Source organism: Ptiloglossa arizonensis, chromosome 5, assembly GCF_051014685.1.
Source record: "Ptiloglossa arizonensis isolate GNS036 chromosome 5, iyPtiAriz1_principal, whole genome shotgun sequence".
Taxonomy (NCBI): domain Eukaryota; kingdom Metazoa; phylum Arthropoda; class Insecta; order Hymenoptera; family Colletidae; genus Ptiloglossa; species Ptiloglossa arizonensis.
Window position 1 is genome coordinate 18,776,330 of NC_135052.1, and position 12,087 is coordinate 18,788,416.

Consider the following 12,087-nt stretch of genomic DNA (forward strand, 5'->3'; position numbering starts at 1 on the left):
ATTCGGGCGATTGCAAGTCGCTCAAGTTCGTGCCACGTGCACCTCACTGTACCCTAGAAACGTGTCTATGGTGCTTTTCGTTAAACTTTGCGTTTGCCTCGCGAAGGTTTGCGAAAGGATTCTTTTCGGGGTGCATTATCGAGAGAAAAGAAAGGAGAGAATAAAGTTTTAATTATGTAAAGGAAAACGAAAAATTGAAAGAAAAAAGAGAAATCGTTTTTAATTTTTCTGTAATTTAAATAATATTAATTGATAGTACGAGCATTCGTCTCGTATGTTGTGTAAAATAATTTATGAAGGATCGACGAATGTGAGATTTTTTTGTAATATAAAGTTATCGGTGTCAAATAAAAGATATTACAAAGTATAGTTTTGTAATATAAAGTTATCGGTGTGAAATAAAAGATATTACAAAGTATAGTTTTGTAATATAAAGTTATCGGTGTGAAATAAAAGATATTACAAAGTATAGTTTTGTAATATAAAGTTATCGGTGTCAAGTAAAAGATATTACAAAGTACAGTTTTGTAATATAAAGTTATCGGTGTCAAATAAAAGATATTACAAAGTATAGTTTTGTAATATAAAGTTATCGGTGTCAAATAAAAGATATTAAAAAGTATAGTTTTGTAATATAAAGTTATCGGTGTGAAAAAAATTGAGTCGAGTAAGCGTGACTAAGATTAGAAATATTGAGTGAAATTTATTTATACGTGGCTTCGTTTTTTCAGAACGAAACTTTTGTCGTATTTTCAGTCGTTCACAAAAGTTTACATTCACCCTGTATATTGCAATATTGCTGTTGGAATTGTAGAAGAGTTACACGATTTTTATTATATCTGAAATTGCATCGCACTTTTTACGGTATATTTAATTGTATTAATTTTATGCTCGGTAATGATTTCAATGACTACATTGATCATTTCTACAACTCAACACACGAATCCAAACGATCTTTCCTGCGTGTTTTAGATTAACGATTATCATTACTTTTTTCCATTCTTTTCTTGTTTTATTTGTTGGTTTTTCTACTGCGATATCTTGTACATGTTTCTTACTTCTACTTTATTTTATTTTATTACACATTGTCTAGCTTTGTATTTGTACTTTTTTATTATACTTCTATCCATTCGAAGTGATAATAATATCATTAACTTTAATGAATACACAATTTAATATCAATAGAATGATTAGAACTACTGTAACGTCTATAATATTATTAGTGTTATTGTTACTATTTTTCTTTTTTTCCTTTCTAACAGCAGAAGCCATTTTAGTTAATGGTACTTGAATAATAATAATAATTATGCATTTTTTTTTACGTTAATATTACGTTAAAATTTTACTCTTCGTTGTTAACAGAAAGTGTCTTACATCAGAGTGCATCGTTTATTTAACTTTTTATAGAACACCGTGCACGTATTACGTAAACTTGTGCGAGTGACTGTACACATAAAGTTTAAAAGATTAAGAGTCAGCGAAGTTAAAAAATATGTAGTTTAATCCTTAATCTCGTTAGCTGATAAATTGTTGAAAATACTACTGTGGCTGCACGAACCCTTGTTAACAGAGTTTTCAACCCTTCGTGCGCTCGAACAACTTTTTCTTAATTAAAAAAATTCCTCAGTACCTTTTCCATGCCAAATAGCAATTTTTTTTACAAATTACCACTAATAGAAGTTACTACTTTGCATTGTAAGAATCTTTTTTTAAAAAAATATTCAAACATGACAGTACCATTTAATTTGTTTTCACATAAATTATTACTTCCATACAAATCAATGGAAAAATTTTAAATCGATTTTCTTTTCAACAAAGGTTTTTTACAAAAATACTTTAGTGAACATTTTCGACTTCTTTTTTCGTAGAATTATTTTCTTTCTGTTAAGATTGCAGCACTACTTTCGTCTCACCCTGTAGTCCATTTAAATTTTTGTCGGAATTTGGTCCGCTTTCCAAATATTGCATACAAATGAGTCGACTAATAGGAATTCCTTTCTTAACCTTCTGGTTTCGTTTCTTACCACTTTAACGAACTGCACAATAGAAAGATAAGTATGTCAGAAAACCAGTTAAAGAATAATTATCACCCCACCGCTCATCTGTGAATACCGTATAAATTAGGTTTACATTCACACTTCTGAAATTAATTACCACGATGGAATAATATCTTGTCGTAAATTACGAATAGATTTGCATTTCTCAAACTAATTATGCAATAATACAATTGCAATATTTCATTCCTATCGAACGATCGTTCTAATTTTTATTTCTAAAATTAATAATAAAATGCATATTCATACAGTAAAATTCAAATCGTTTAATTTATATTGCACAGCGTGTTTGTATCTTTTAATATTTTATTTCTTTTTACATAAATGTGTACACTATTCATATAAGTAGATTATTTTTCATAAATGTATGCGTTGCATTTTATTATTCAAATTATTTTGTGTCGAGAACCAGTTCAAAAAGAGGAACTCTCTTTTTCATTACCTGACTAATTTATTTAAACAAAAAAGAGGAATCCCCTTTTTTATTACCCGACTAATTTATTTAAAAAAAATAGAAAAACTCTCTTTTTCATTACCTGACTAATTTTATTTAAACAACAAAGAGGAACCGGCTTTTTTATAACTCGACTAATTTATTTAAACAAAGAAGAGGAACTCTCTTTTTTATTAACTGACTAATTTATTTAAAGAAAAAAAAGAAACCCTTTTTTCCATTACCTGAGTAATTCATTTAAACAAAAAAGAGAAACCTTCTTTTTCATTACCTGACTAATTTATTTAAACAAAATAAGGAGGAACCCTCTTTTTCATTACTCGACTAATTTATTTAAACAAAAGAAAGAAACCCTCTTTTTTACCCTCTTTTTTACTCTTTTACCCAACTGATTTATTTAAACAAAAAATAAAAATCCTCTTTCTTATTACTGGACTAATTTATTTAAACAAAAAAGAGAAATCCTCTTTTTTATTACTCGACTCACATTATTCGAACAAAAAAGAGAAACCCTCTTTTTTATAACTCGACTAATTCATTCGAACAAAAAGAGAAACCCTCTATTTTATAACTCGACTAATTCATTCGAACAAAAAAAAAAAAAAGAAAAAAGGAATATAATAATACAATCGTAAATAGATCTGGTGGTCGTAAAATCTTAACTTCGTTTTACGAGATTTGGGTCATCTAAGCAAAAGACGTTTGTCTTGTAAGGGAAAGGTAGGTAGCGTCTTAAAAGAAAGAAAGTGCCGACTGCTTGCATAACCGTTCGTGTAATAATACGTACGCGTAAAAAATCTGCGTAGACATCGTTTCACGGTCTGGTGTTGCAAAGAGCCGGAATGTTATACTTCAGGCACCCTCGCGCGGCTCTGTCACCCTCGTGTACGGTGTAGGGTGAATTTGATGACTCAGGGCGCTTTATGGGGAATGAAATTACGTCCCATCTCTCTACGGGGACCATTGTACAGAGGAGACGAGCAAACATCTTGACGTTCTAGTAGCGGGTCTAGCTCGAGGGTGATAGCTTCTCGGTAGTGGAAATGTTCGAACAGTCTTTTCTTCGTTTTTTAATATTTTATCATCCTTGCAAAATTAAATGGAAAGATTTACGTCCTTCTGCTTCTATAAACCGAAGCAAGAGAACTTTTGTGGAATTTTTATTGGTAAAATTAAACAGGATAATATTCTTTCTAGTTCAATGATACTAAAGAAACTTTTCGTTGAGATTGGTATCAAAATAGCGAACGAGATGCTGGAGTGAATTAAATTTATACGTATTTTAACGCCTCGGCCATGTTGTAGATCATGGTTTCTCAACCCCTAGGTCGTGACCTGAATTGGGGTCGTGGGGGATGTGTAGTTTCAGTTTCAAATTCGATGAACATTTTGCTTGATTGATTTAGAATATTCTTTTTAAATTAACGATTGAAAGTATGTATATTTATACATTGTTGTGTCAAGAGATTTTTTTTTTCTTTTTATTCGATATAAATTGTCGCGTTGAGTACGTTCAAACGCAGATTGACGAAAGATATTTGCTTATATAACGGAGAACATGTTCGATTGCATGTTGCAGGTGCATCGGTGCATTCTTGAAAAAAAATACAATCTTAAGACAATAGATCTTATAGAACTGCAATATTTTTTCGTATTAATTTTCTCTGTCTTTGTTTAGAAAGGAATTACCACTTTGGTTTAGTTCTTTAAATCACCCTGTATCCGTACCAGGCAAGATTTAATCAAACTAACTATTGGGGAATCACGATTAAAATGGTTAATCGTTGGTTGTCATAGACGATTGATAAATGGACGAACGGTTGATCGCTTACAAAGATTGACGATTAAATTAATCGTTATTTGCTTACAACTATCGTTGATTAAATTAATGGTTAACCTTCGGCGACTAATAATGTAGATGTCAGCTGTTTAATTGATTTAAAACTTTGTACACTGTACTACTGCTTCCATAATCAAACATCTGACTGCAACGTAAGTCTCGAATAATATAATGAAAGCTTTTGAAATTGTTCTCTTGGGGAATTGATCAATTTATCGTCAATTGCAATACGAAAATAATAATAATGGAAAACTGTTGAAATAATAGCAATTGGTAATAGTGACTTAAGGATGATAAAAATAAATTTATATACGAAAACAATAATAGTAGAAAACTATTGAAAAAATAGCAATTGGTAATAGTGACTCAAGGATAATAAATAGAAATTTAGATACGAAAACAATAATAATAGAAAACTATTGAAATAATAGCAATTGGTAATAGTGACTCAAGGATAATAAATAGAAATTTAGATACGAAAACAATAATAATAGAAAACTATTGAAATAATAGCAATTGGTAATAGTGACTTAAGGATGATAAAAAGAACTTTATATACGAAAACAATAATAATAGAAAACTATTGAAATAATAGCAATTGGTAATAGTGACTCAAGGATAATAAATAGAAATTTAGATACGAAAACAATAATAATAGAAAACTATTGAAATAATAGCAATTGGTAATAGTGACTCAAGGCTAATAAATAGAAATTTATATACGAAAACAATAATAATGGAAAACTATTGAAATAATAGCAATTGGTAATAGTGACTTAAGAATAATAAAAAAAAAACTTTATTCATTTAATACATACTTGCCCCAGGTAACACGCGTTTTTTAAACATTTAAATCTACCAACTGATTATTTAAATCGTAAATCGAATCGACGAGTAACAATCGTTTTAATCGTCGATCGTTTTCAATAATTATTTTTATCTTTTCCATTTAGATTATTTCTGAACTTAACGAACTTAAATTAACTGAACGAAAATCAACCAATCGGTGTCCAACTCCTCGCTGTGCAACTCTTAACTCCAATATTGAATCGAAAGAAAAGAGAAATTTGAAGATTAAGTGAACTTCGAAGTTTATCATCGAATGGATTTATCGAGGGGCAAATATTTGCTGTTCTAATTCGTATCAAAAGTGATATCCGTGTTCGTGTTCGACGTACACGTTTTGTCCATATCTGGATAACGTCCCGATTACGCGTAATCGTGGGAGACAGTGTCGAGTTTCCAGGATTCGTGTAGAAAGCGTGACCGAAACGAAATCCCCAGCAATTCGAAGGCGACCGTGCGCGCACGTAGAGACACGCATAAATTCTTCTGTAGTCGCGGTAATTGCCACGATGATTATGGCATTATCGGCACGCGATGCGCATCACGGAAAAACTGCGCCAAGGAATTGGCGGGTTTCGATTAGATTCGCGCGTCGATGCTTGTTCTACGTTGCTTGGCATTAATCGAACATTCGCCTTCGTTTTCCGACTCTGTTCGAAAATACAGGGTGTTCGAAAACGATCGTACCGGATATCGTAGGTATGCGGTACGAACACTCGTTAAAACTCTGGACTTTTACCTCGATAAAAGTTTGGCAATCGTCTGTGCGATTATTTTTGAATTTCTTCGGTCGTTTATAGTCTTTCTCTTTCGAAGATTGAAATTTGTATATTTGTCGTTATATTTTCTCTTTTGAACATTGAAATTTGTATATTTATCGTTACATTTTCTCTTTCAAAGATTAAACTTTGTATTTTTGTCGTTACATTTTCTCTTTCAAAGATTAAACTTTGTTCTTTTGTCGTTACATTTTCTCTTTCAAAGATTAAAATTTGTATATTTGTCGTTACATTTTCTCTTTCAAAGATTAAGATTTGTATTTTTGTCGTTACATTTTCTCTTTTAAATTAAAATTTATATATTTGTCGTTACACTTTCTCTTTTGAAGATTAAAATTTGTATTTTTGTCGTTATATTTTCTCTGTCAAACATTAAAATTTGTATTTTTGTCGCGTTATATCTTCACGAGAGTCTTATCGTTGAATCGGTGACGTTATCACGATGAAAACGAGTCCAAACACGACCATATTCGGACCACTTTTGATTATACGTAGTTCTCAATTTTTGAAAAATGACTCAAAAAACGTATAACTAAAAGTAGTCCGAACAGTGTCGTGTTTGGACTCATTTTCCTTGGGAAAATCTCGCCAAACTATTTACAATACTATCGTAAAGATATAACGAACAGTATACAAATTAGAAATTTCAATATTGGATAATAAATGATTCTGATGCGAGATTCGGTCCTAGTCTGTTATCAAGGTAGAAAAGATCGATTTTTTGAATAAAATGCTTCCTCACTCCATGGTGCTTATTGAATATATATTATTTATTGAAAAAAGACACACACGCGCGCGTAGGTAAATGAGACCGTATCTATCGTAGCAGTGCTGTTAATAGTTGTTACTGCAACGAATTCGAAACTGTTGTCGCGAAAAAAAAAGTGAAAGGCCTGGGATTTTCCAACGTGTACGACAATCTCTGAGACGACGTACCCAATCCTGTATTCAAATGAATGGAAAACATTTACTGTAGAAACATTCTACCAAACGAAATCTTACGTAACTTGCAAGTAAATGATTTTTGATCTCGTGTTTATTAAATTTATTTTTTATTTATTTTTATAAACATTCCATACGGTTTAGTATAACTTCGTTTAAACATTCTGTATATTTTTTTCCTGCAAGAATATCTTTTCTTGGAATTTGTACGATAGATCTCGAAAGTTTATAATAAATTTTAGAACACACTGGTACATTCTGGTCAAATCAATTAATCACTGTATTCAACGACCTTTTGCAGTGCAAGGAATTATTTTCGTTCCAAATAATTCCGTCTATAATTGCACTGACATTTTCTGTGCTACATTATGTGTTGTTTAATAATAATTGACGTACGATTTTATTCTCGTTTCATCGAATCCTACGTCATTCGATCATACTCTCGCTCTGACGCACTGGATAAATTTTTATCGATACACGAAGGCTTGGACAATGAACGATTTGCGTACACGCATTTATTTCCCGTTGAAAATCAGTGTTCCTGTAATTTGAGTTATGTGAAAACATATTGGCAATTATCCGTTGCGCGTCACGAATTATATAGAAAAATCAACAGAGTCGTTGCAGTACGTTTATTTTTAAATTAAAAATAAAATTATTTTACAGTACTATTTTCATTAAAGAAAATTATTCGACAAAATAATATTTACCTAGCACAAAATAAAAAGTCTAGATAATTAAACTTAGTATTTTTCAATAGTTAAAATATGTTCGGGGCTTCCAAACGTGTTTTTCCTTAAATCAAATTTTTTCGAAATTTTTATCGACTACTATATATTTTTTCTTCGTAGGACAAGTAAACTTGTCTTGGTGCACCAAGACATTTGTCCAATTTTCAATTTTTAAATTGCAAGATATATCGCGTTACTTAAAAAAAAAAACAAAATGATGCAAACGAGGTCGAAAACACTTATTAAAATTAATAAAAGCAAACTCTAATGGAAGAGAATTTTTTGCACGTGTCAAGATCGATATACCTGTCATTTATGTTCTATTAGGAGTTTTTAATGTGCGCGCGATAGCATCTAATTCCAGCGGAGAAATCGAGTTTATCGATCGCGTAGTCACCGGTCCTTCAGATGGTAATGTCATGGATTGACTTTATCCGTAGTCTGTGACAGAAGTCAGGAACGTAACTAGTGAACCGAAAAGTAACTCGCACGATCGTTGAATATGGAATTCTATAGTTGTATATAAAATATAAGAATCAATGAAATTTTACATTCGATATCTTCCATATCGAGGAATTTCATACTTTACAAAGAGATATTTATTAAAATTATTTCCAATTTATTAGAATAGGTAACTGTATACCGTGAATTAAAACACTTCCACAACACAGACCACATAGACAATTGTAAAACGTATTTATACTCCAAATTAATCATTATTGTTCATTTCTCAACGTGGATCGATCTCTTAATTCAAACACCGTTTCTCGAGGCAAATTTTCCGCCCGTTACCTATTCGGAGAATATCGTTCAAGAGAGAAAATTCATTACTTCGAAAGAATCAGAAATTAAACAAAATACTAGAGCAGATATATTCGTGGAACGTTCGTGATACAAAGTTCAGTGATCCCCTGGCACTTGAGAAGAGCATTGGTCTAAATTGCACTTCTCACTCCAGCTCGTTCCTCGTTCCGACAATAGACTAAGTATTAAATATTCAAAAAGTTCCATCGTCTGTGTTTAATATGATTAGAGATCACCAAATATGTGACATATGGAAATAACTCAAATCTCGTTTCATCGATCCATGTCACCCATTTTGTCATTCGAGTTGCACGAGCTATTTGTGTAAATTGAAAATGTTTAAGAAACTCGTACAGCTTCGAGTGATTCAAAAATATTTGTATATTGTTTTATAGTTTAAAATGAAAGATTTTGGAATATGTATGGTCCGTTGAAACTTATTTCGAATGACTCAAATTTGATCGATCGTCTTTAATGTCTTTCGAATTCTTCAAATTATTTGAACGCTTTCGAACTATTTAGAATTATGTATAAGCTACTTGGTATTTTTCGTATATAATTTCAATTACTGAAACATTTTACGAGTCACTTGAATATTTTTCACATTAGTCGGATGTTCGTTCGTTCAACTGGAATATTTTCCCAGCCATAGGAATTTTGTCGAAAAACTAAGTTTTATTAAACTATTTCAATGGGTTTCGAGATACGTAAGGTGTTCACGCATTAGTTATATTTTTTCGAATTATTCAAAATTTTCGTACTACGTGAATTTTCTTCGCATTGATGAAACTTTAATCGAATTATTCTATTTCTCGACCTTTTATCGAGGTATTCGAGTATTTTTCAAGCAACACGAATACTCTTCACATTAGTCGAATTTTAATCGAATAATTCTATTTTTCGAATTATTCCATTCCTTGACTTTCCACCGAATTATTCAAATATTTTTCGAGTTACACGAATTTTCTTCGTATTGGTCGAATTTTAATCGAATAATTCTATTTTTCGAATTATTCCATTCCTTAACTTTTTATCGAGGTATTCGAATATTTTTCGAGCTACACGAATTCTTTTCGCATTGGTCGAATTTTAATCGAATAATTCTATTTCTCGAATTATTCAATTCTTCAACTTTTTATCGAGGTATTCAAATATTTTTCGAGCTACACGAATCACTCGAATTTCAATCGAACAATTATTTCTACAATAATTGCAATTCGATTTCCCGAATTATTCCATTCCTCGATTCTTCACCTAATTATTCGAATATTTTTCAATCTACACGAATTCTCTCCAAATCACTCGAATTTCAATCGAATAATTCTATTGCTCGAATCATTCCATTCTTCAACTTTTTAGCGAGGTATTCAAATATTTTTCGAGTTACACGAATTCTTTTCGCATTGGTCGAATTTTAATCGAATAATTCTATTTTTCGAGTTATTCCATTCCTCAACTTTTTATCGAGGTATTCGAATATTTTTCGAGCTACACAAATTCTCTCCGAATCACTCGAATTTCAATCGAATAATTCTCGATTCTATTTCTCGAGTTTCCACCGAGGTGTACTCGAATATTTTTCAAGCAACACGAATACTCTCCGCGTTGGTCGAATTTTAATCGAATAATTCTATTTTTCGAATTATTCCATTCCTCAACTTTTTATCGAGGTATTCGAATATTTTTCGAGCTACACGAATTCTCTCCGAATCACTCGAATTTCAATCGAACAATTCTCGATTCTATTCCTCGACTCTTCACCGAGGTGTACCCGAATATTTTTCAATCTACCCAAATTCTCTCCGCATCACTCGAATATCAATCGAACGATTCTGTTCCCCGATTCTATTTCTCGAGCATCCACCTAGGTGTACTCGAATATTTCTCGAGCCACGTGAATTTTTCCTAACCAGTCGTCCCGCTATATCCGTGCACTACTCACGGTGCTCGTAGATAGGCAGAGAGTCACGGAGATTTACGTCACTGTACGGCCCACGGTGATAATGGAGACGAGTGGTCGACGTAAGAGCGTGGTCAGTTCGATTGCATTCAGCCGGTTCGGCCGAATTGCGTGTTTGCAGCGGGAGTCAGTCGTTGTCGGGACGGCGAGCCGCGCGGTTCGATGACAGAGAACCTTTCTCGCCGTTGAAAAGTCGCGTGACTCCTTTCCTTTTTTCGTTTCCTCCCCCTTTTTCTTTCGTTCTCCCCTTCTCCCCTTTCTTCCTTTCTTTCTCGTTTCCCCGTTCACGTGTACCAGCTGTGCCGCTCCTACCGACCGGTGCCACGAGATTCGGCGACATTGTTTACGGTCGCGTGTGCGTGTGCAGCGTGATTAAGTTCCGAGGGAGTGGGAGAAAGGTACGTGAGAGCAGGTGTCGGTGCTCGAACCTCGCCGAGGATAGTGTCGTCTCGAGAGGATCCCGTGAAGATCGAGCCGCCGCTCACGTTTCACGTTTCTTTCGAGCTTTTCGAATCGAATCTCTCCTCTATCGAATGAAAGCCCGTGATAACGCGACAAAACAAAGTAATAAACTTTCGAATATTATTGTACCTCGCCGCGGAGAAATATTCGCGACGATAACAAGCTGCTTCGTTCTCGTCCCGTTGAAAAATACTGGCGGCGAGTTTTTTCAACGAAATTATGCCAAAGTCACGAACAATTTAACCAACGGTTAATAATCAGTGGTCGAGTTTTCTTCGTTTCTACTGGTCATCGATCTCGACGTTTGTTACTGTATTTTAAAATAATGTTTCGTAAAGAAGCGTTGAGTCGTAAATTTGTATGTAATATCGTATACAAAATCGACAGCAGAAACGAAGAAATTGATACACAGATCGGTAATTATCTCGGTTGTTTGAACATCGTGAAAGTTGAAGTGTCGAGAGCAATTGACAATATTAACCCTTTGCAGACCACATGCAACGCACACGTAGCCATGCTTATCGCATTATGATTTTTATCAGATAAAATATTGTGTCTACGGGTGTTCCAAGTTATATTTATAGTACGTGGAGATTACGCGTATCGTGGTTATTTAATAATGTGTCTTAAAAGAGGAAGGGACTCGCGTTCCCGATTGCGAATGTTCGATTGTTTTCTCACAACGACGAAAGTTGTATTTTAATATTTTATTCATTCGTTGTCTGTGCGGTATTGTGCGACAACTGTGATAAATTGTTAACGATAATCTGATAATATACGGCTTCGAGGACGGTAGAAATTACATCGTGGAAGTGTTTATCAAGATAGATGCGTCAATTCGACCTGCTCAATTGAAAGGTTAAATATATTCCCACGCGTATTGGCGTCTTGCAATTACGTATTTACCATTTTGATTCAAGTTAAGTCGGTGTTTGTAATCTCTTCGTTATCGAGACTTTTAACAACCACGAGATATCGTAGGATCCTCGAACACTGATTGCTACACGTTGATAACGTAATCAACGAGGTTCAATGAATTTCCACCGAGCCGCGATTACGATCTGTTAATAACTCAGGATAAACTTTCACCGGATATCAAACAGAAACATCGGAAAATCATTAATGATTTATTACGAAACGGTTAAATTCATTCAAGGGGCACGGAAAAGTTCTTCGAGTTGTTGAATTCTTGAAATTTAAACGATAAAACGTACC

At 33.2% G+C, this 12,087-nt stretch overlaps 1 protein-coding gene across 4 annotated transcripts in view; it reads left to right on the forward strand.

Annotated features, from left to right (window-relative positions):
• The window catches only part of Rgl (Ral guanine nucleotide dissociation stimulator-like), a 98,635-nt gene that overhangs the window by 28,804 nt on the left and 57,744 nt on the right, over positions 1–12,087 (forward strand). The window contains exon 1 of one of the 4 annotated variants that reach the window (XM_076312884.1): positions 10,669–10,808. The exons of the other annotated variants lie outside the window; for them this stretch is intronic. The gene's annotated coding sequence lies outside the window, so the exon portion shown is untranslated. Of the gene's footprint in view, positions 1–10,668; positions 10,809–12,087 lie in introns of those variants that run through there. 4 annotated transcript variants of the gene reach the window in all.